Source organism: Colobus angolensis, unplaced genomic scaffold (assembly GCF_000951035.1).
Source record: "Colobus angolensis palliatus isolate OR3802 unplaced genomic scaffold, Cang.pa_1.0 Scaffold428, whole genome shotgun sequence".
NCBI classification, from domain to species: Eukaryota; Metazoa; Chordata; class Mammalia; order Primates; family Cercopithecidae; genus Colobus; species Colobus angolensis.
In genome coordinates this window covers 832-23,465 of record NW_012117688.1, presented here as the reverse complement: position 1 = coordinate 23,465, position 22,634 = coordinate 832, and the positions used below count along the sequence as shown (strand labels likewise).

Genomic DNA, 22,634 nt, shown 5'->3' with positions numbered 1-22,634 from the left:
GAGTTTTGCTGTATTTTCACCTCCGGCATTGTAACCACACCATTTTATGGCTCCAGACCCACCATGGCGTCCAAAGGCTGTGCAGAATCATTCGGAAGCTACAAGCCTTCCCACTATCCCACACTGCTGCTGCAGTATGCATTTGTCTGGATCACCGGTGAGATCAACTTGCAAACAGGAACTGGCTTATGAAGCCATGCTTGCTCTGAGAAACATAATGGTCATCTCACTACCAGTGGAATGTAATATTTGATGTCATGACACCCTTCCTGTCCAACTTGGCATTGGCAGTTGGTTTGACGTGGTGGTGAGAAGTACAACAAAATGATGAGAAATTTTCCTTCCAGAGCACTTCTTAAGGGAGCTTGGTTGCTTTATTGGAAATTCATACTGCTTAGCTTTCATGAAATGCCCCTTTGGTACATTAGTGAGAAGGTTCAAGGCAAAATGAACACATTTCATCTTGACCATATTTGGAACTCACAATATAAAGGAGTCAAAAGGTAAGATGATGAAATAAGAATATTTTATCATTTTATTCCACACATAGTTTTTACTTTCTCCCCTTTCCTGCAATAACTGCCTCAACATGATGGCACTCATATGCATTTTCAAGAGATTTTCATTTTATTATGTATTGAATTATATAAAGTAGTGTCAGTAAATCCATTAGAAATTCTCATTCCCAACTCTTAGAATTCAGCTGTAAAGAGTCAGAAAGAAACCAAGACATTAAGGAGAAGCCAGTGCCTGCAGCTGCAGGGTCTTTATTATGTTTGTTTGTGTCATAATTCTCTTTATTTGCTGAACTAAAATGGTTTAAAGTTGTGGTGCACCAGGTAAGGCCTCCCTTACTGTCTTCGGGTATTTGTTTAGAATAGGTTGGTTTGTTGGTTGGTTGGTTTAGGAATAGCTGCTGTGATGCTTTGAATTCCCCTGCCAGGACATGAAACCATAGAAAATAGTGAAGATCCTTGCTGTTTACTTGGGGAGACGTTATCTACATACACGAAACAATTTAATTCTTAAGATTTATTTAAAATGTGTGAAATGTGGCTTGCAATAATAATAATAGATGATATTTACAGAGCACTTACTATGTACCTGGAGCTCTTCCATGTGTTTTAACTTGGAATATATTAAACTTCACAACAATCTTGCCAAGTAGCCACTCTTACAATCCATTTTACACATGGTGAAACTGAGGCATGGAAAGGTTAACTAACGAGCAGCTCGTAAGTAGCAGAGCTAGGATTTGACTCCAGGCAGTCTGGTTCCAGGGCCCAGGCTCTTTGGCTACCATGTGTATATACTTTCTGAAGAATTACAATGGTGCAGCCTGGAGTCACTCAGGAAAGCTGTCAGTGGAAGACACGGTTCTGGTGCAGAACCTTAATGATGGCCTAAGGTTTTGGCTGTGAAGAAGATGGAACTGGACTTTTTAGGAAGCAAGAGTAGCAGAAAGAGAAGCTGGGGTTTAGAAATGAATAAGACATGACAGGCGAGGAATGGCTATCTTGTAAAATGGTGTGACAAAACTTTTCTATAGAGCCTTGAGCACCAGGTTTAAAGTTTGAAACAGAAATCATAGGCAGGTATACAAGCAAGGAATTCATTCATTCGTACATTCATATACTTAAAACACTAGAAGGACCTTAGAGAGCATCAATGTCAACTCCTCCTTTTATATTTGTAGAATCTAAAGATCTAGAGGGTGGAAATGACTCCCAGTGTCACTTACCTAGTGGCAGCGCTAGAATAGAGCATAACTCTTCTGATTCATCATTTCAGCTTTAAGGCTATTTCCAATGTTCCAGGACAGGCATTTGGTTCAGCCTGGAAGGGAGAGACAAGAGGCAAGATGACCTGTGAGGCATTATTGCAAAATCCAAGTGAAGTACAAGAGGTACACTGGGCTCAGTGAAAATAGTAGAATTTTCCAGAGAGGACTGAGAAAGCATGATAGGATATCAATAATAAAGGAACTAAGTTGCCTCCAAGCTGACATAGCTTTGGCAGAAATAGGGAAATTGGTCAATGGTACCACTTGGGCATAGACAGCATCAGTTCAGGTTTGGTACCTGTGAGAGGAAGTTGGCTTTATTATAATTACTTCTGTGTGGTACCTTCTGTAACATGATGATCACATTCCAAGGCCCTTTGCAATTTTTCCATGAAGCAGTTGACACCATCATCAGTGTGTGAGCAGGTTCTTGTCAACAGAGATGGAATTTAACACAGTGTTGCTTTAATATCCATTAGGATCCATCCCGGTCTCTCCTTTTCTTAGTTTCTTTCACTGCCAATCAGCCTCATACGTGTTCACTTTCCTCAGAGTCTGTAAATTATAGTGGTAAAGGGTATAAGCTCTGAAGGCAAATGGCCTAAATTTGAATTCTGGTTCTACAACACTTGTGTGACTTGGGCAAATTTCATTCTTTTTAGAATTAATTCTTTGTGGCTCAGTTTCCTCATTCATAAAAAGATATTGTGATCAGTACTTATCTTCTAGCAAGAATGTGAATATTAAATGAGTTAACACACATAAAGCCCTTGGAATGATCCTTGCATGTAGTGAACACTCAATGCACAGTAGCTGTCATTGTTGCCATCCTATCATTCCCCTTTGCTGCATTATAGTTTCGGGGTGTTTTTCTCTAGGACAGCCTGGCAAGGTGGAGTTCTTCCTTTCCACTAGGCACCCTGTTCCTGTGACTGCTGTTGTAACATTAGCATGTTATGTTCACTCCTAGAAGCCCCTCCTGTTTCTCCAGCAAAGCTATCCTAGGCCCCCAGTTCCTCACCACATCTGAGTCTCTCCGGAGTAAACCGTCTTTCACCTTCATACATATGCACATACAACTTAAATTTGTCCCAGGGGAGGGAGGGAGTGACCCCTTTCTCCTTTTTTTTATGCAATCTCCCAACCTGAAATTGTGATTAGGCTACAATTTAAGTGTTTACCCAATTTAAGTGCTTACAGTTAGTGTTTAGCCAAGAACTCTCAGATTTAGCATATCCTAAATTCTCTGCCTCTGAAGCAAGACCGAGAAGGGAGTAAAAGCAAAAACTTGAGAGGCAGCTGGACCTAGGTTCAAATCCAGGTTTCACATTTATTAACTATGTGACTTTAGATCAAATAACACCTGAGTCTTGGTTTCCTCATCTATAAGATAGGAATACCTATCTTGCATGTTGTAAGGATTAAAGGTTATAAGCTTTACAAAATAGGTAATTTTTAACCCCTCACTGAATTCCCACCCTCTCACCTTTCGTAGCCTCCAATATCTATTATTTCACTCTGTATGTTCATGTATACCGATTATTTACCTTCCACTTGTAAGTAAGAATATGCGATATTTGACTTCCTGTTTCTGAGTGCTTTCACTTAGGATAATGACCTCCAGTTCCATCCATGTTGCTGCAAAAGACATTATTTTATTCTTTTTGTGGCTGAATAGTATGCCATGGTGCATATATAAAATACATATATATGTATATATTATATATAGACATTATTTTATTCTTTTATGACTGAATAGTATGCCATGGTGCATATATATATGTACTATATATTATATATAGTATGTATACATATTATATGCATATATACATATATATTATATATATACGTGTGAGTGTGTGTGTGTGTGTGTGTGTGTGTATATATATAACATTTTCTTTACCAAACCTTTGTTGATGGGTACTTGGATTGATTCCATGATTTTGCTACTGTGAATAATGCTGCAATAAATATACAATGCAGGTGTCTTTTTGATATATTGATTTCTTTCCTTTGGGGTATACACCCAGTTGTGGGATTGCTGGTTTAAATGGTAGGTCTATACCAAGTTTTTTTTTTTTTTTTTTTGAGGCGGAGTCTCACTCTGTCGCCCAGGCTGGAGTGCAGTGGCACGATCTCGGCTCACTGCAAGCTCCGCCTCCCGGGTTCACGCCATTCTCCTGCCTCAGCCTCCTGAGTAGCTGGGACTACAGGCGCCCGCCACCTTGCCCGGCTAATTTTTTGTATTTTTAGTAGAGACGGGGTTTCACCATGGTCTCGATCTCCTGACCTTGTGATCCGCCTGCCTCGGCCTCCCAAAGTGCTGGGATTACAGGCGTGAGCCACCGCACCCAGCCTATTCCAAGTTTTTGAGAAATCTCCATACTGTTTTCTATAAAGGTTGTACTAATTTACATTCCCACCAACAGTGTATAATCATTCCCTTTTCTCCACATCCTCACCAACTTCTGTTGCTTTTAGACTTTTTAATAATAATCATTCTGACTGGTATAAGATGATACCTCATTGTGGTTTCAATTCACATGTCTCTGGTGATTAGTGATGTTGAACATTTTTCCGTATGTTTGTTGGCCACATGTGTCTATGACTTCTTTTGAAAATGCCTGTTGATGTCCTTTACCCACTTGTTAAAGGGTTTTTTTTTTTTTTTTTTTTTTTGTCTTGAGTTGTTTGAATTCCTTATGGATTCTGAATATTAGCCCTTGGTTGGATCCATAGTTTACAATTATTTTTCCCATACTGTAGTTGTCTGCTTTCTTAACTGTTTCTTTTTGCTGTGCAGAAGCTTTTTAATTTAATTAAATCCCATTTGTCTATTTTTGGTTTTGTTGCATTTGCTTTTGAGGACTTGCTCAAAAATTCTTTGCCTTGAGCAACGTCCAGAAGACTATTTCCTGGGTTTTCTTCTAGGATTTTTATGGTTTCATGTCTTATGTTTAGGTCTTTATCTTATTATAATAATTATTATTATCATTATTTTGGAGATGGCATCTTGCTCCATTACCCAGGCTGGAGTGCAGTGGCATGAACATGGCTCACTGCAGCCTCAACCTAGATTCAAGCAATCCTCCCGCCTCCATCTCCTAAGTAACTGGGACTACAGGCATGCACCATCACACTCAACTAATTTATATATATATATACATATATATACACACACATACACACACACACATATATACTTTAAGTTCTAGGGTACATGTGCACAACGTGCAGGTTTGTTACATATGTATACATGTGCCAAGTTGGTGTGCTGCACCCATTAACTCGTCATTTACATTAGGTATATCTCCTAATGCTATCCCTCCCCATTCCCCACACCCCATGACATGCCCCGGTGTGATGTTCCCCACCCTGTATCCAAGTGTTCTCATTGTTCAATTCCCACCTGTGAGTGAGAACATGCGGTGTTTGGTTTTCTGTCCTTGCGATAGTTTGCTCAGAATGATGGTTTCCAGCTTCAACCATGTCCCTACAAAGGACATGAACTCAATCCTTTTTTATGGCTCCATAGTAGTCCATGGTGTATATGTGCCACATTTTCTTAATTCAGTCTATCATTGATGGACATTTGGGTTGGTTCCAAGTCTTTGCTATTGTGAATAGTGCCGCAATAAACATACGTGTGCATGTGTCTTTATAGCAGCATGATTTATAATGTGTCTTTATAGCAGCATGATTTATAATCCTTTGGGCATATACCCAGTAATGGGATGGCTGGGTCAAACGGTATTTCTAGTTCTAAATCCTTGAGGAATCGCCACACTGTTTTCCACAATGGTTGAACTAGTTTACTGTCCTACCAACAGTGTAAAAGTGTTCCTATTTCTCCACATCCTCTCCAGCACCTGTTCATGATCACCATTCTAACTGGTGTGAGATGATATCTCACTGTGGTTTTGATTTGCCTTTCTCTGATGGCCAGTGATGATGAGGATTTTTTCATGTATCTGTTGGCTGCATAAATGTCTTCTTTTGAGAAGTGTCTGTTCATATCCTTTGCCCACTTTTTGATGGGGTTGTTTGATTTTTTTCTTGTAAATTTGTTTAAGTTCTTTGTAGATTCTGGATATTAGCCCTTTGTCAAATGGGTAGATTGTAAACATTTTCTCCCATTCTGTAAGTTGCCTGTTCACTCTGATGGTAGTTGCTTTTGCTGTGCAGGAGCTCTTTAGTTTAATTAGATTCCATTTGTCATTTTGGTTTCTGTTGCCTTGCTTTTGGTGTTTTAGTCATGAAGTCCTTGCCCATGCCTATGTCCTGAATGGTATTGCCTAGGTTTTCTTCTAGGGTTTTTATGGTTTTAGGTCTAACATTTACGTCTCTAATCCTTCTTGAATTAATTTTTGTATAAGGTGTAAGGAAGGGATCCAGTTTCAGCTTTCTACATATGGCTAGCCAGTTTTCTCAGCACCATTTATTAAATAGGGAGTCGTTTCCCCATTTCTTGTTTTTGTCAGGTTTGTCAAAGATCAGACGATTGTAGATGTGTGGTATTATTTTTGAGGGCTCTGTTCTGTTCCATTGGTCTATATCTCTGTTTTGGTACCAGTACCATGCTGTTTTAGTTACTATAGCCTTGTAGTATAGTTTGAAGTCAGGTAGCGTGATGCCTCCAGCTTTGTTCTTTTGGCTTACACTCAGCTAATTTTTTAAGAAAACTTTTTTAGAGACAGGGTCTTGCTATATTGCCATGTTGCCCAGGCTGGTCTTAAATTCCTGGGCTCAAGTGAACCTCCCTACTTGGTCTCTCAAAGTGCTAGGGTTATGGCCATGAGCCATCACTCCTGATCCAAGTTCATCTTTTTCTGTGATGAGAGGTATGGGTCCAGTTTCATTTTTCTGCATGTGGCTATCCAACTTTTCCAGCACCATTTGTTGAATAGGTTGTCATTTTCCCAGTATATATTTTTGATGACTTTGTCAAAGATCAGCTGGTTGTTAGGTATGTGGCTTTATTTCTGGGTTCCCTATTCTGTTCCATTGACCTATGTGTCTATGTTTACACCTGCAGCTAAATTTTAATAGTAGATTGAGGTGGCTTCTCTGAAAATACAGATGAGGTAGCAGTGACACCTCTAAGTGTCACCTCCTCTTAGATGGAGTTTAGTTTTATTGAGGGCAGACCTTACACATTCTTTACACCAAGTTTTATTAGCTTGGGTTAATCGTTTGGCCACGGTGACTGGCACGAAATTGACCAACTCTAAATATTAGTATAGCTTAAACTTTCATTTATTACTAAAGATTAATCACTGCTGTTTCCCGTGGGGGTGTGGATGAGCAAGGTGTTTTGAGCTGCGTATTTGCGTACTTGATACCTGCTCCTTTTGATCTGGGTGATCTAGAGGGCATTTTCACTGGGGTGGGGATGCTTGCATGTGTAATCTTACTAAGAGCTAATAAAAAGGCCAGGACCAAACCTATCTGTTTATGGGGTTGTGCAGACCCATCTAGACATTTTCAGTGTTTTACTTTGAATAGTTAAGCTACATTAACTGTAAAAATACTTAAGTATAAAATTAAAATATGAAAAAGAAGTAAGTGGTCCCCATCCATGAAAGTAACCTTGAGGGTCCTTCTGACATTAGCTGCAGTGATGTTCTTATCACTGCTCTGTGCATTCAATTGAACAAGACAAAGTTTAGGGTTACAGCATGATGGAAATGAACTCCCGTGACCCCTGAGAGTCAAACGCTGTTTGGGTTAGGATTTTAGCTATTTTTCACCCATGTTTTCTTTCTTTTTCATTATGTTCTCTGGCATTACTACAGTCTGAATTACTGTGCTATTTCATATTCTCTCTTCTAATTTTGTTTTAGACATGTTAAAAGATGAATTTTTATTAGGTCTTAACAAAACTAGCACAGAGAGAAGTTTAAAAGAAAAATAGGTGTTCTGTAGGTCTCTATTTGATTATGTAAGAAAATTATAAATTATAAATACAAGGAGCAGAAATACCCTCCCCTGCTGAAATATCTTCTACATCTACAGGAATATTACCCAAATGGGGACCATGGTTCTCCCATTCCCTTTGAGACAAATTTTAGTGATCAGCTTGAATGCTCACATGAGGAGAGTTCTAGATCTCCTAAAACGACTTCCACCCCAGGCTGCCCCAACCTCACACTCTGATATGCCACCATCTATGCCTAACAGGTCTCAGTTGAAAGAATTCTGGCTACCTTAAACTGTAAAGCATTAAATCAAAGAACACAGAGAGGCTCACAGACTCATGGGAAGGCCAGAGAATCAGACACAAAACCCACATAGGGAGCAAAGGAAACTCATAAAGTCTCATGCCACATGAACAGTGTGGCTTGGTCACTGCCATTTCTGGGGACTATGCGCCATGGCTGATGCCATTGTCACTGAGCAGTGGCTGCACCATGACCACCATGAGCCCTAAACTGTTCAGGCTTCTCTGGGTCACTCACTCTGATATTAAACCCCCATAGGAACATGCAGTTGACTTTCTAGCTCACAGCTGATAATGGGAAGGGGATTCAGATGATGGAGAGCTGGAAAATGACAAATCTTTACTTTCCTTCCTGTCCTTCTCTACCTGCTCACATTCTACCTTGAATTAAGTATGGAGCAAGCTTTCATTCTTTTCCAAAAAGAGTTTTTAGTCCCTACAGCATTACCAATACCATTTTACAGATGGGAAAAACCACAGGATAAGTGACTATAGAAGGTCCTAGAGAGTATTTATCACTCCTAGATTTTTGCTCCATGTACAGGTTTTAAAACACCACCACCCAGTATTATATTGTTTTGGGTTTTTTATTGTTGTTTTTTGTTGTTTTTGTTTGTTTGTTTGCTAATGGAGTCTTTTTTACTTTTCTAATGAAACCCCGCAAGAAACTGTAACATCTAAGGCAGATCAAAGCAGATCTGCTTGGGTTGAAGAAGGGTTGAGGGAGAACAGAGCCCCATCTGCTTGGCCTCACACTCCTCATTTCACATACACAAAACACTCTCCACTGAGGGACGAAAATGCTACTGCCAGCCTCAGCCAGAGAGGCTGATCGTTCCTGGCTCATTTTCTGTTACTACTCCTCTGGCTCTGGGGTTGGGGACAGGAAGTAGCTCTGAGTTCAAATAGAGTTGGCTGTGCATACCCAATTGTGTCCATGGCCGTGGTCCAGCATTTCTTAAAACAAGTTCCATAGAACACAAGTTAGTCCAGATATCAATAAATGATCACGTAACTGAGGCTGTGCATGGTGGCTCACGCCTGTAATCCCAGCACTTTGGGAGGCCGAGGCAGGTGGATCACCTGAGGTCAGGAGTTCGAGACCAGCCTGGCCAACATGGTGAAACCCCGTCTCTACTAAAAATACAAAAAATAGTGGGGCATGGTGGCAGGTGCCTGTAAGTCCAGCTATGCAGGAGGCTTAGACAGGAGAATTGCTTGAATCTGTGAGGTGGAGGTTGCAGTGAGCCAAGATTGCGCTACTACACTCCAGCCTGGGCAACAAGAGCAAAACTCAAAAAAAAAAAAAGATCAGGTAAGTGAGAATTTTTTAAAAAGTTTTGTTAATGTTGGATTTCTTACCTTATCTAAAAAGTGTAGAAAACAATAGGTTTGTAAATCCCAGTAAATTGAAAACATTGCTTACCTACAAGGAAGGACTCCCTGAGAGTGCCATGACACTCCAAAGAAGCAGAATGAATGTTTAGATTTTTCCAAACATTTGACCAGAGACCTATTTTTCAAGTTCTATTTCTCAGAGGCAGCTTCTTGGATTTTTTGGGTTTGTTTTTGTTTTTAAATGCCTACCAATATAATTTGGCTATTTTTGGAGGCAGGATTAATTGGTTTGTACCCAGGCATTTTTTTTTTTTTTTTTACAAGTGTTCCTCTAAAGCTTGTAAATCCAAGAAGAAATGCTAAATTCACCCAGGAAAGTTAAACCCCTCTGAGTCCCTAATATCTGAAGGATCTAGTTTATGCAACAGCATTTCTCTGTCAAGTAAGAGTACAGACCGTGTGGCTTAGAACTCAGAAAAATCCTAGGCCCAGATACTCTCAGAACAGTAACAACAGTAATTACAACTCTCTAAAAGGGGTCTGTAAAGTTCAATTACAAAAGACAGTGAGGTGAAGGGATATTTTCTTTCAGACACACTTTTTAAAAATCCTGGTGGCTATATATTTACTCCTCAAGGGAAATGGAGATGTCTCCAAAGATCTGATCCAAATGCAAAAAGTGACCAAAGTTTTGGAGAAGAAATAATTTAACTGGTTGGAAGGCATCCAGCTGCCCAGAGCAATCTCTTCCAGGTGGACAGCTGTGACTTACTGTTTCACTCTGTGGAAGTTTACGTGTAGCCTGATTTAGATATACCTCGCAGTCCCCTGTTGCCTTTTTCTTCAGATGAAACCTGCTCAGCCTGGATTCTAATATCTTCCTCAACTGCATCTTTATCTCACCAATTCATTCTCAGCTTAGATAAATCACTGACCCAATGGGAGCTGCTGTGGGGGGTTTTTTGGTTTGTTTTGTTGTTTTGTTTTAGTATAAAATTGGAGCAATCATAACTTCTCTGTCACCTCTGAGGGCTGTGGTGAGAATCTGTCATGTTGACCAGGGCCAAGGCCAGTCCATACTGCGTCTTTGTGTAAATTAGGTAAAGGCAGCCCTTCTGGAAGTATGTGGTTTGATGGCTCGGGTTAGGCTAGCAGCATAGGCTTGATTACAGCCCCACACCTCAGCAGCTGGTACAACTTACCCAGTTGCATGCCTCGTGTCAATATATGCAAAAGGACTTTGTAAGCTGAAAAGTGCTTTCATTGGGCAGTAATGTGAAGCAGCCAAGGGCAGGATTACAGAAACCAGGGTTTTATTACAGGCTCACTACAACATCTGTGTTGAGCCTCAGGGTCCTCAGGTGTGAGACGGAGATGACAGCAAACAAGGTCAATGTGAAGATTAAGTGAGATAATGTCTGAGAGTACCTGGAATATAGTAAGCTTGCTATTGGTAATAGTAATAGTATTACTATTATTACTAAAGTGTGGGAAAATGGACTTTTTGATATTATTGTCATTTTATTTCTAAGATCCTATATTCCAGCCATATTAGTTTTCTCCTTCTTCCCAACTTACCGACATACACTGGCCAATCCCTGGGCTTTCCCTATGTTGCTTCTTACTAGGGAGCACCTCCCTCTTTACCAATCTATGGCTCTCATTTTACCGTTCCCCTGGTGTTTCCCCAGTCACATAAATTATGCTACGGCATTATTGGAGACTAGTAATAACAGGGATACAACTTTATGATATAAGGCTAAGTTAAAAGAGCAAGTACACAATTATATATTCATGATCTCAATTTTGTAATAAATGTTTGTCAAGTATGTCCATATAGACTGTTCACATTTTGCATGGGTCCGCAATGCATGCGTTTTTGTTACCGTGAGTTAAATAATACCCATCTCCCAACAACACAGTTCAAATTTCAGTTATCTCAGTATATTAATTGAGTAATTGCACCAACTTCACTGCTAGCAATTCAGTCCACAGATCACTGTGGGAATGACAGATGCACATCATGATCGGTGTGCATGATCGGTGTGCATGATCGGCAGTCACATCCTTGTTTTCTCAGTCAGCCTGTGATTGGTCAGACTGGGTTAGTGCCCCTCTGTTATTCAGTTCCGGCACAGACAGCACCAGGTTGCCTCCTTCTCTGCCAGTGATAACCCTACATGGCATTTTTTAAAACTGGGCGATCAAAACAGGAAATTGGTCAACAATGATGAAAATGCAGCAAAGAAATGAAAAGTGACAATGGTGGAAGTTAAATATGAGTCTGATGTAAACGAAGTTATAGAAGAATTAGCTGACCGTGGAAATCTGGACACCATCACCCTTTGAGAGACACTAGACATGGAACCCAAGGAACTTAGTTAAGGTGAAATTGACAGATGAAGAAAGTGGTGGTGTTGAAAACACACAGAAGAAGTGACGCTGGCAAAAAGAAAAGAAAAGAAAAGAAAAAAAAACACGCTTTACATTAAAGGAACTATCAGAGATAGTTCACATCATTGAAAGTGCAAAGGACAAGTGCTGGAAGCTGATCCAGACTTAGAAGTATGACAATTTGCAAAAAAGATGCTTGCCCCATATTGTAAGTTATACAATGAAAGATAGACCAGCATTATTCAAACTACTTCTGGTAAATTCTTTACAAAGAAATAAAACACTTTAATTCTCAACATTTCTATATTTTAAATTCAGAGTACTAAAGATTAATTTTACTATTTTTTTCTTTTCTTTCTTTTTCCGAGACTGCTGGAATGCAGTGGCGCAATCTCAGCTCACTGCAACCTCTGCCTTCTGGGTTCAAGCAATTCTCCTGCCTCAGCCTCCCAATTAGCTCAGATTACAGTTGTGCGCCACCATGCCCAGCTAATTTTTGTATTTTTGGTAGAGACGGTGTTTCACCATGTTGGCCAGGCTGGTCTCAAACTCTTGACTTCGTGATCCACCCTCCTTGGCCTCCCAAAGTGCGTGAGCCACCACATCCGGCCACTATTTTTTATTTTCTTATACATTTATTAACAACAGTAAGAGAAGTTAATGACAAAATAATTTTCAAGGTTACAGAACAATTGGGTTTTCTCCACTGATTGTTAAGAACTTTGCATGATTCTAGCTTTCGTGGTCATTTTTGCAGTCTCACACTATCATGCAAAGTGACAACTGCCCATACCTATAAGAAAAAAATGACTGTTACAAATACACCAAAAAGTTAGTATAGGAGTTGGAATTATAGCTGGTTTTAGTTTTATCTTCTAAAATTTTCATATTTCCAAATGTTCAACAATTAGCACACATTGCTTTTGTGATCAGAGAATACATTTTGATTTACAAAAAGACTTTGTTTAAAATTCAGCTCCATTGAGAGTTTTAGACCCCTTTGGCTCTCTCCTCATTTCAGAGCCCTTTGATCAAAATATGGTTAGGATGCCTTGTTGCTGAACTATAGCTCTGTAAAGGCATTTGGGTTATTGTGTGTGTTTTAAAAATTAACTAAGCTAAAATTTCTCGTGTATAGAAATGATGTATTTATATGTTATCCTTCCCATCCCTGGAGCCCTGTACAATGCTTAAATAAGTAATAAGTGCTCAATAAATATTCTAATCTAGCTCTCAAAAACTTGCCAGCAATTGCTGAAAAAATTACCCAAAGAGCATCAAGGAACACATTAGATGCCATTTGAACACAATGTAATAAATTTCCTGTAAAATTATTTGTGTTCTACTCATTTAATTAAAAATGTAATTTTCCTTCTTCAAACAACATAATTATTGAGAATCTAGAGGCTCCTAAGTCATAATGGTTACAGTTTTTGGTTTCCATAGTAACTGTAATTCAGCCTCAGAGTCTTAACACATTCCTTTAGATTACAGCAAATAGGGTTAAATTTTTAATCTGTATGTACATATCAAAGCAAAGTTCTGATTTTTATAGAAGCCACAATTTCTATTTTTTAAATATTCATTTAAAATTAACAAAATATCTTACAAATGATTTTTTTAAATGCATGTCCTTTGTTAAAAACATATGAAGTGCAATGAAAGACCAAACCTGTGCATTCCTCATTGTAGCACCTATTTTTAAGGCCTCCCTATCTGAGTCAGCTCAGTCTTTGATGTGAGAGGAAAGGGATAAAGGCAGAGCTGATAGTTATGTGATGTTATTTTGTCACTCAGTTTAGTAAACAATGCCTTTTGTAGTTTTTACCTAAGCCACCTTCTTATTTTTTAAGGCATCCTGATGAGCTGCATTTCATTGCAGGGTCCTCGGTGTGGGGTGATGCTACTGATGGGATGTCAACACACCTGCACCTGCAGAGGGAAGTCATGTGGGTATGGAAAGTAGGCAAGGGACTCTGCAATGCTGCCCTAGAACAGCTCCAGACTTCCCTTCTGACAAAGAGAGGGTATTTGTAAGGTAGCCTCTAATGCAGCCAAAGAAACACGCTTTCTTCTTAGATTTTAGCATTCACCTTTTCCCGAAGAATGTGAATAAGTAGAAGCAAAGACAAATCCTAATTTCAAAATATATCTAGAATTTTTAGCTCCCCTCCCACAGCTTTTAAAATAAATGTCTCCCTCCTTGCCAGCTTACTAAATTGTACCTGTGACAACAGGCAAACGAATGTCAGCAGAGTGAGCTGTGTCAGTACCAGCAGACAGTCGGCTGCTGCATGTATATTCCTGTGCCTCTGAACGATCTTGCTTCACATCCTCTGCCCTCAGCCTTGTGAGACTGTAGTGAGCACATGACTGGGCCAGACGAGGTGAACTTGTGCTTTCTAATGACGAATCCAGTTGTTTTGATTCTGTCTTCTCTGCTGGAATTCATGGGCTTCATTCCCAAAGAGAAGAATCTAGGTAAACCCTGACTCCCATTTCTGGATACCAGACTACTTTGATATAGTAAGTACAAAATTGAAGATGGCAATTTGAAATATGTTGTGTGTGTGTATATATATACACACACACACACATATATATATATGAACCACACCCCCAACTCTACAAAATTTTCATTTCTCCTTTCCAAGAATAGAATCCTCATTCTTTCTGAAGCGAAAGTAGGACCAAATGGCTTGGCATATACAGATGTACTCAGAGGGACAGCAGAACAGGGTGTGTGAAATGGGAAAGCCACGGTGAATTGCTGATGGAACCTAGATGAACTCAGGGCATTGCTTATACCCCCTCCAGAGATTTACTAAGAACGAGAAATGAGTACATTTTTGTTTGTTTGTTTTTGAGATGGAGTCTTGCTCTGTCGCCCTGACTGGAGTGCAGTGGTGCGATCTTGGCTCACGGCAACCTCTGCCTCCTGGGTTCAAGCGATTCTCCTGCCTCAGCCTCCTGAGTACTGGGATTACAGGCATGTGCCACCATGCCCAGCTAATTTTCGTATTTTAGTAGAGATGGGGTTTCGCTATGTTGGCTAGGCTGGTCTAGAATTCTTAACCTTAGGCGATCTGCCTGCCTCGGCCTCACAAAGTGCTGGGATTACACACATGAGCCACCACACCCGGCCATAAGTACATGTTTTAACCCTTGTCCACCCCAAGGACCCAACTCCCCACTGTGCTTGGAAATGGGAAATAAAGCGGGAAGAGTCCCTGTTATTTACAGGTGGTAAGACTTTGGCCAGAATTGTTAAGCAAGAGCAAAACTGACTGCTTTGAATACTTGTTCTTTCCTTTGGAGATGGTGTCTTCAGGAAAATTACCAGGACATATATAGAAGAGAAATAAAGAATGATGAGCTGTTGGGTTAACTCTGGATGCTCAGCCTCAACAGAAGGGGTAGGGAGTCCTGGACTGTGCTAGACACCAAAAGAAGGAGCCTGTAGTTCTCATCCTCCTCTGTGCTAGGAGACCACATGGACCAATGGGCCAAAGCTCTCGGAATAGGTGGACTAAGTAGATGCTTATGCAATGTGATTTGAGAGTGACGCATCCTGCCAAAGCTGCATCAGTCCCCTCGCTCTGAGTGCTTGGAATTCCGACTTTTAGAGTGCCACTTTTAGGCTAAGGCATTATTGCCAAAAGATCCCTTTGAACTCAAATCTGTACCCTGAAAATATGATGTATTTTGTTATTAGATCTCATTTTCTCAGATTATTCTACAAAACACTTTAACATTTCCTAGAGTCTGGGAAACAGGATACTCTGGAATCAGGGAACATGGGACTGGTAAACTCTGATTATGTTGGAAAGGTAGAGACCAAAATCTACTTCCAGGGTAGACAGGGATATGAAAGTATTGTTAACAGTGTGAAGGCTCATCTCTGGAGTGAGTGAAGTGTCAGAAAGAGAAAGAACATCTATAGGGGAGTACATAGGGTGAACCCTGACAGCATGAAATCCAGCGACATCTGCCAAATCAGAGATGGCAAGGGGAAGCCCTTCTGTTTCATAGAAAAGCCAATTAATGAGGATGAATTGAAGATAATATTGTAGATCAATTACATGCTGTAAAATATAATGTACTAGCTTTTCCATATGGCTATAGACTATGGTTCATTAAATTTTTTCAGTAAACAACAGTTTGCCTTCTTTAGAGTCTCAGGCACTAATGAGTCTTCTCCATTCTGGTTTTATTTTCAAACTAAACTATTGTCAATAATTAATTAATGGTATTCTAATGTAAACAGAATATAAGTTTCACAATCTTGTATTTATATTTCTTCTTCTTTTGGGTATGTAGGGTTTTATATATTTTGGTTTGTGCTGATGGAAAAATGTTTGACTTCTGCTGTTGAAATCATGGCCACCCGCTGTTTTCTATAGTTATGAAATATTATAAGTCTTGTCACTTGCAGAACTAATGTTCCCACTGAGATGCCTCTCTAGCCTTTTTGATTAAAAAGCAGCAACAGCAAAAGACACAGCCTGGGACTGAGTGGCCTATTATTTTTGTGTCTCATTTGGTCACAGTAATTCTCAACCCAGGCTTCACATCAGAATGAACTATGCGGTTTTTTGGAATTGTGGAATTTCCAAGAGGAGAGCCTGGTGTGTGTGTGTGTGTGTGTGTGTGTGTGTGTGTGTGTGTGTGTGTGTGAAATTCCACAGGAAATCTGATATGTAGCCAGAATCAAGCACCCTCACATTACTAATTTCAGGGAATATTGCACTGTGAACCATGTAAGCCTGAGGTTGGGAGGTGATTTAAATTCTATTATAAGCTGATACTTACGATCTAAGACCCTGTCAAATGATCAGATCAAAATATTTTGTGTTCATTGCTCTCTCTGCCTCATTGTTTCTCTGATACTTACATGAAAATTAGAAAAAGTATACTCCTTCATAAGTTTACCCATGTGGCTGAGTGTCATCAATAATGACTTTCAGTGTGTAGCTTTATATATGGGAGGAAGTGTTTTGCGTCCTGAGGGTGGTGGCCTGAGCTGTGGCTGAGTCTCAAGGCTCATGGTTAAGCAGTGACGCTTCTGTGGCCTGTGAATACCACTTGCAATGTGGGCACATTGGTGGGTGAGAATTACTCTGAGCTGAGCCCCACCGCCTGGTTCAAAAGTTCATGGGCCCAGAAAGGGCAATGATGGTATAGAGACTCAAGAGAAAAGCTGTCTTTCACACAAGAGCATGCAGAGAAGCCATGCAATGACTAGCTCATCCAAGGCAGACAGCACCCTGCATGTATACATGGGGTCCTCAGATCTGCTGCTCTGTTGTTGCAAGTTTACACATCACACATATGCCTCCTCACTTAGGAAAAACTGCATCTCATTTGACTAACACATGTAAATATTCATTTTATAAATATGGAATTTTATAGGAGCCTGATTGCAATGTGTAAAAGAGGGAATTTGCTCATGAAGCAATGTTATCTATGATGTGCATATTCATTCACACATTTTTCCTACCATGTGGTAAATACAGCAACAGACATTATTTAATGTGTGCCACAGAATGCACTAGGTGATATGGGAGCTGGGAGATCATCACACATGCATTCTACCATAGAGAGCTTATCTTATGTTTAAAAAAATGAAATACATGCATACATAACTAGACTGCAGGGCAGAATGTGGCACATGTCACACAGTACAATGGAAGTACTTTGCTATTTCAGCATAAGGAGATTGACCCTAGCTAAAGGCAATTAGGAGAAGCTCCCTGGAGGAGATAGCATCCACCCTTCATTCTGAAGGCTATATAGGATTTGGACAATGCAGAGCTTAGGGGAGGGACCAGGTGTGGAGGCTTTCCAGGCAAAAGGAACAGGAGTGAGCAGAGGCATAAGATGGAGACCTAGAGCCTACAGCAAGTTTGGCTGGAATGCAGAATGTGTGACGAGGAAAGGCAGCTATGCCACCCTGTAGAAGGCCGTCCTGGTCAATGAGTCAACCTCTCTGTGCCCCAGTTTTTCATCTGTAAATGGGGATAATGGTGCCTACTTGATAGGGCTGTGTGATGAATGAATGAGCTAATATATATAAACTACTTAAACCATTCCTTGGTGCATAGTAAGTGCTCTATAAATGTTCAATCCAAGTTATTAAAGAAGGCGGTAAAGAAATTCCAAGACCAGATGATCTCTAAGATGGTTCCATTTCTAAGGATCTAGCACTCAGGGCCACTGAAAGTTCTGAGTGGTCTCTGAGGGTAGCGTGCAGCGCCCAAGACTGCCGTGCCATTAAACCTGATGACAGTTTGGAGAACAGTGTGGGAAGAGAGTGAGGTCTGGAGACAAAGATGATTCAAAACAGATGCTGATCAATCATCAACTTTTGCTGTTAATATTAATATGGAATTTGAAGAAAAAAGTAAGAAGCCATTTTATGCCATTCCCTGATTTCTCCCCAGTGGAAAATTCCCTATTTTGAGTTGCTTTCAACTCTCTTTTGTGTTTTCATTGACAATAAAATTATTTAAAAAGAGTGAGGGAAAAAGAGTTTTGCTCTAGAGAGGAGAAAAAGTAAAAGAAAAATAATCTCTCCCCCTACACCCCCAAAAAACCAAACCAGAAATTAACATTATAATCTATAGTCACTGACACAGAAAGTGGTCCCAAGAGCCAAACCTCCTCCATTGCCTTCCTGCAGAAGCACCCCAAGTGTGATTGAGAACAAATGAGGGGAGTTGTCAGGGTATGCGGTGAATATCAGTCTGACTGCTTATTGTTGCATGTCATTGCCTTTCTTCTTTTTAAAATAATTTTAACTTTTATTTTAGATTCATGGGGTACATGTACAAGTTTGTTAAGTGGGTATATTGTGTGATGCTAAGGTTTGAGATATGAATGATCTCATCACCCGGGTAGTGAGCATAGTACCCAATAGGTAGTTTTTCAGTCCTTGTCTCCTTCCCTCTCTCCCCATTCTGGTGGCCTCCAGAGTCTACTGCTGCCATCTTTATGTCTGTGAGTACCCAGTGTTTAGCTCCCACTTATCAGTGAGAACATGTGGTATTTGGTTTTCTATCTCTGTGTTACTTCATTTAGGTTGCATCCATGTTTCTCAAAGAACATGATTTCATTATCCTTATGGCTGTGTAGTATTCCATGGTGTATATATACCACATTTCCTTTATCCAGACCACTGTTGATGTGCACCTAGGTTAATTCTGTCTTTGCTATTGTGCATAGTGCTGAACACACAAGTGCGTGTGTCTTTTTAGTAAAATGATTTATTTTCTTTCAGATAAATACCCAGTAATGGTATTCCTGGGTCAACTGTAGCTCTGTTTTAGTTCTTTAAGAAATCTCCAAACTGCTTTCCACAGTGGCTGGACTAATTTACATTCCCACCAGCAGTAAGCATTCACTTTTCTCAGCAGCCTTGCCGGTATCTGTCTTTTTTTTTTTTTACATGATAGCCATTCTGACTGGTGTGAGATGGTATTTCATTGTGGTTTTGATTTGCAGTTCTCTGATTATTATGATATTGAGCATTTTTTCACGTTTGTTCGCTGCTTATATGTCATCTGATCTTCAACAAAGTTGACAGAAATAAGTAATGGGAAAAGGACTCCTTAGTCAATAAATGGTGCTGGGATAACTGGCTATCCACATGCAGAAGAATGAAACTGAACCCCTCCCGTTCACCATATACAAAAATTAACTCAAGATGGATTAAAGATTTAAACGTAAGACCACAAATTACAAGAATTCCAGAAGAAAACTTAGGAAACACCATTCTGGACATTGGCCTTGGGATAGAATTTTATGACTAAGTTCTCAAAAGCAATTGCAACAAAAACAAAAATTGGCAAGTAGGGCCCAATTAAACTGAAGAACTTTTGCACAACAAAAGAAACAATCAACAGAGTAAACAGACAACCTATGAAATGGGAGAAAAATTTGCAAGCTATATATCCAACAAAGGTCTAATATCTAGAATTCATAAGAAACCTAAACAATTGAACAAGCAAAAAGCAATTAACTTCATTAAAAAGTGGGCAAAAGACATAAACAGACTTCTCATTGCCTTTCTAAGGCAGGCACAGGCTTCCTTAGTTGTTCTGACTCTTTTTTATTTAAGCTTTGTAGCCAGGTTCTGAATGAAAATCATCTCCCAGGTAAAATTCCTTGTTAAATGCTGAAACAAATACCTTTGAGACCCTCTGACTTCTCTGTGCCTGGTTCTTTCTGCATCTAGTGTGGCCTCTGAGTGTACCCATGGAGGCTCTGGGTCCTCAGAGTCTGGACAGGGAGCCAGAAGTCCTGGCCTCTATTTCAGCTCCCAGTAGCCAACCTGGGCTTCAACCACCACACAGACTCCTGAGTACTCCTACCCAAAAAGAGTTGTTGGAAGACTTGAAATCACAGATCTGACAACTCCTGCACTTTGTAAATTCAAGATGACATTGTTACTGTTCTAATTTTTTAAAATTATAGCACTCCCACTTTTTCTCCAAAAAAGGTATAAACAAGAAGACAGTTTGACTTGTTTACCTGAAGCTCTCCTTGGAGTTGCCAAAGGGAGTTAGTTACTTGAACACAGACACAGAAATACAGTCGATAGCAAAATAAGATATGCTGAGCTCAGGAGCTTCATTTTTTTTTCTTCATTGAGTAACATTTCAGAAAAGCACCTGCAATTGGGACATAATTTATTTATCGACAGGAATTCAGAATACTCCCTTGCAGTTGATTTTGGAAATCCCTGTGACCCTAGCAGAGTGCTATAACCAAGGTGAGAGAGGCTAGAAACAGACGTAGAATTACAACTACCAGAAGGAGAAGCGTTCACTGTGAACATTGAACACACACTGGCATTTGGCCACCAAACTCTGGGTCTTCCTTCAAAGTTCCTGACATACCCATTTGTAAAGGAGGTTAATAATCGCTTTGTACACACACCCCCACAGATACAGCTAAATAACAATTTTCATGATAAGCCTTTATTTTTCTGCAACTTAAAATTTAAGGCAGCAATTTCATCTACAGTGTTTAAGCCCAGAATTTATTTTTGGCCCTTTCAAAAGAAAGTTGTACTCGTTTAACTTCGGCTGGCAATATAAGAGAAAAAATGTTTTTAAAAGTACAGATTTTAATTAACTAGGCAAATTGCCTTTCTCTGAACCATCAAACCCTGGCCATTGCCAAAGGCAGGAAGCCAGACTAAGCAGAACCATGGTTAGATAGAGGGAGGCAATGTCAAGGGCTTGCAGCAAGCAGCAGTTGCCAATAGCCTGGGTTAGTAATGTGCATATTATGTTAATATCCTATTAGCGCTTGGCTTTGAAATGAAAATTGGATGATTAAAGACAAAGATATTTCGGCAACAATTTTTAGAACATAGAGGTAAGATGTGTTTTTCACCACTCACTTTAAGCAGCACCCTCATGCCCAGATGTTGACCTTTAAGCTACCTCTCCTAGCTCTGGCATTTCCTGGCATTTCATGGGCAGACCTGTCCCCCAGTGTCCCCTGTGCTTTTGGTAGAGCTGAGCTCCAGCTTTTGAAGGCTCTCGTCAGGGTTGGATGGATGGCAAGCAAACACTGCCACAAGAGAAAACCTGCTGGCTGGCAGCTCCTAGGTCAAAGCTTGTTTTAGTTTCTCAAGACCACCTTTCTATGAGACCTCAGTGAAGAGTTTTACTGTCCCAGGGGTTTAGGATGTGATTTTCAGGAAAAAAGACTCTTGCAACTTCAGTCTGGGTAACTTATCTTTCTTTGTCTACCTGGTGAGAGGATACCTTTGCAGGAAATGCTTTCACATCAACCCTCCATTGCCCTATTTCTCTTTGCCTGTCCAAGGGTTACCTTGGAGTTAGTGGTGAAACTTCCAGGTTCAGTCATGTGCTAAAGGACTCATGAATGCATTTTGTTTGGAGCTTTACAAATCTCTAGAAATTTAGTAAATGACTCAAGAACTCCCTCTAAGCTCAAGTTGTTTAAATTTTATTTTTCTTTTTACCATTTATGCACAAGTAAAACCATGAAGTAGTGACCTTGACTGGATCAAAGGCTGAAGACCCTGAGGATATTGTGAAGCCATTATCCGTAAGAGGAAGAAGGCAAGGTCCTATGTCTATCAACATGCAGACAAATGTCCCTGACTGCCTAGGCTTGGTAACATTGAGCAATTATTTTTGTCCTTATCATAATTTAGTTATTTAATTTCTTTATCATTTTCTTGGCAGTTAATAGCCTCTGATTTGAATTTTTATTTTTTCTTGTACCACAATTGTTCTGCCTCCCTGATTGTAAGCATCAGTGGATAAGTCATCTTAGCCTTCTTGGCAAGCCTTATAATACCAAAATCAACATCCTAAATGAAAAGCTGGGTAACCAGTCACTCAAAAACGTTTTCCCCAGCATTCCGTTAGCCTCACTGGTGCATGTTCTTTTAAATGGAAATTATCAAAGGGAGAGTTGATCCCTACTAATCACTCTTTAATGTGAATTAATTCATTCAGATAATCAGATGCTCCAAGAAACAGAATTAAACAAAATAGAAGTAATATTTGAACTTATGGAACTCTGGGAGAGGGTGGCCAGCTTACTAGGGCAGGACTTTGGGGTGATCAGGAGTATATGTCCCTGTATATGTGTGTGTGTAAATCCAGGAGAAGGAAGGGTTGGAAAGAGAACTCTCACAGTTCTGTAACTTTGTGGCTAGAAACAGTCATAGACTTAGGTCTCTAAGGATGAATGGATGATTTGGAGCAAGGAAGGGCCAGTTACTTGCTTTTGTATGGCACACAGACTAAAGGTAGTTTTCACATTTCTAAATGATTAGAAAAAAATCAAAAGAAGAAGACCCTTTTATGGCACATAAAAATTATATGAGAATCACGTTTCAGGGTCTACAAA

General features: G+C 39.9%; 1 long non-coding RNA gene across 1 annotated transcript in view; it reads right to left on the bottom strand.

The window, feature by feature from the left end:
- LOC105522375 overlaps nt 1-20,049 on the bottom strand; it is a 54,737-nt gene extending 34,688 nt beyond the window's left edge. The window contains exons 1-2 of the long non-coding RNA XR_001003431.1: nt 19,925-20,049; nt 1,742-1,836 (exon numbers count right to left, since the gene is read on the bottom strand). This is a non-coding gene — a long non-coding RNA (uncharacterized LOC105522375). The remainder of the gene's footprint in view (nt 1-1,741; nt 1,837-19,924) is intronic.
- Between the last annotated feature and the right edge of the window lie 2,585 nt (nt 20,050-22,634).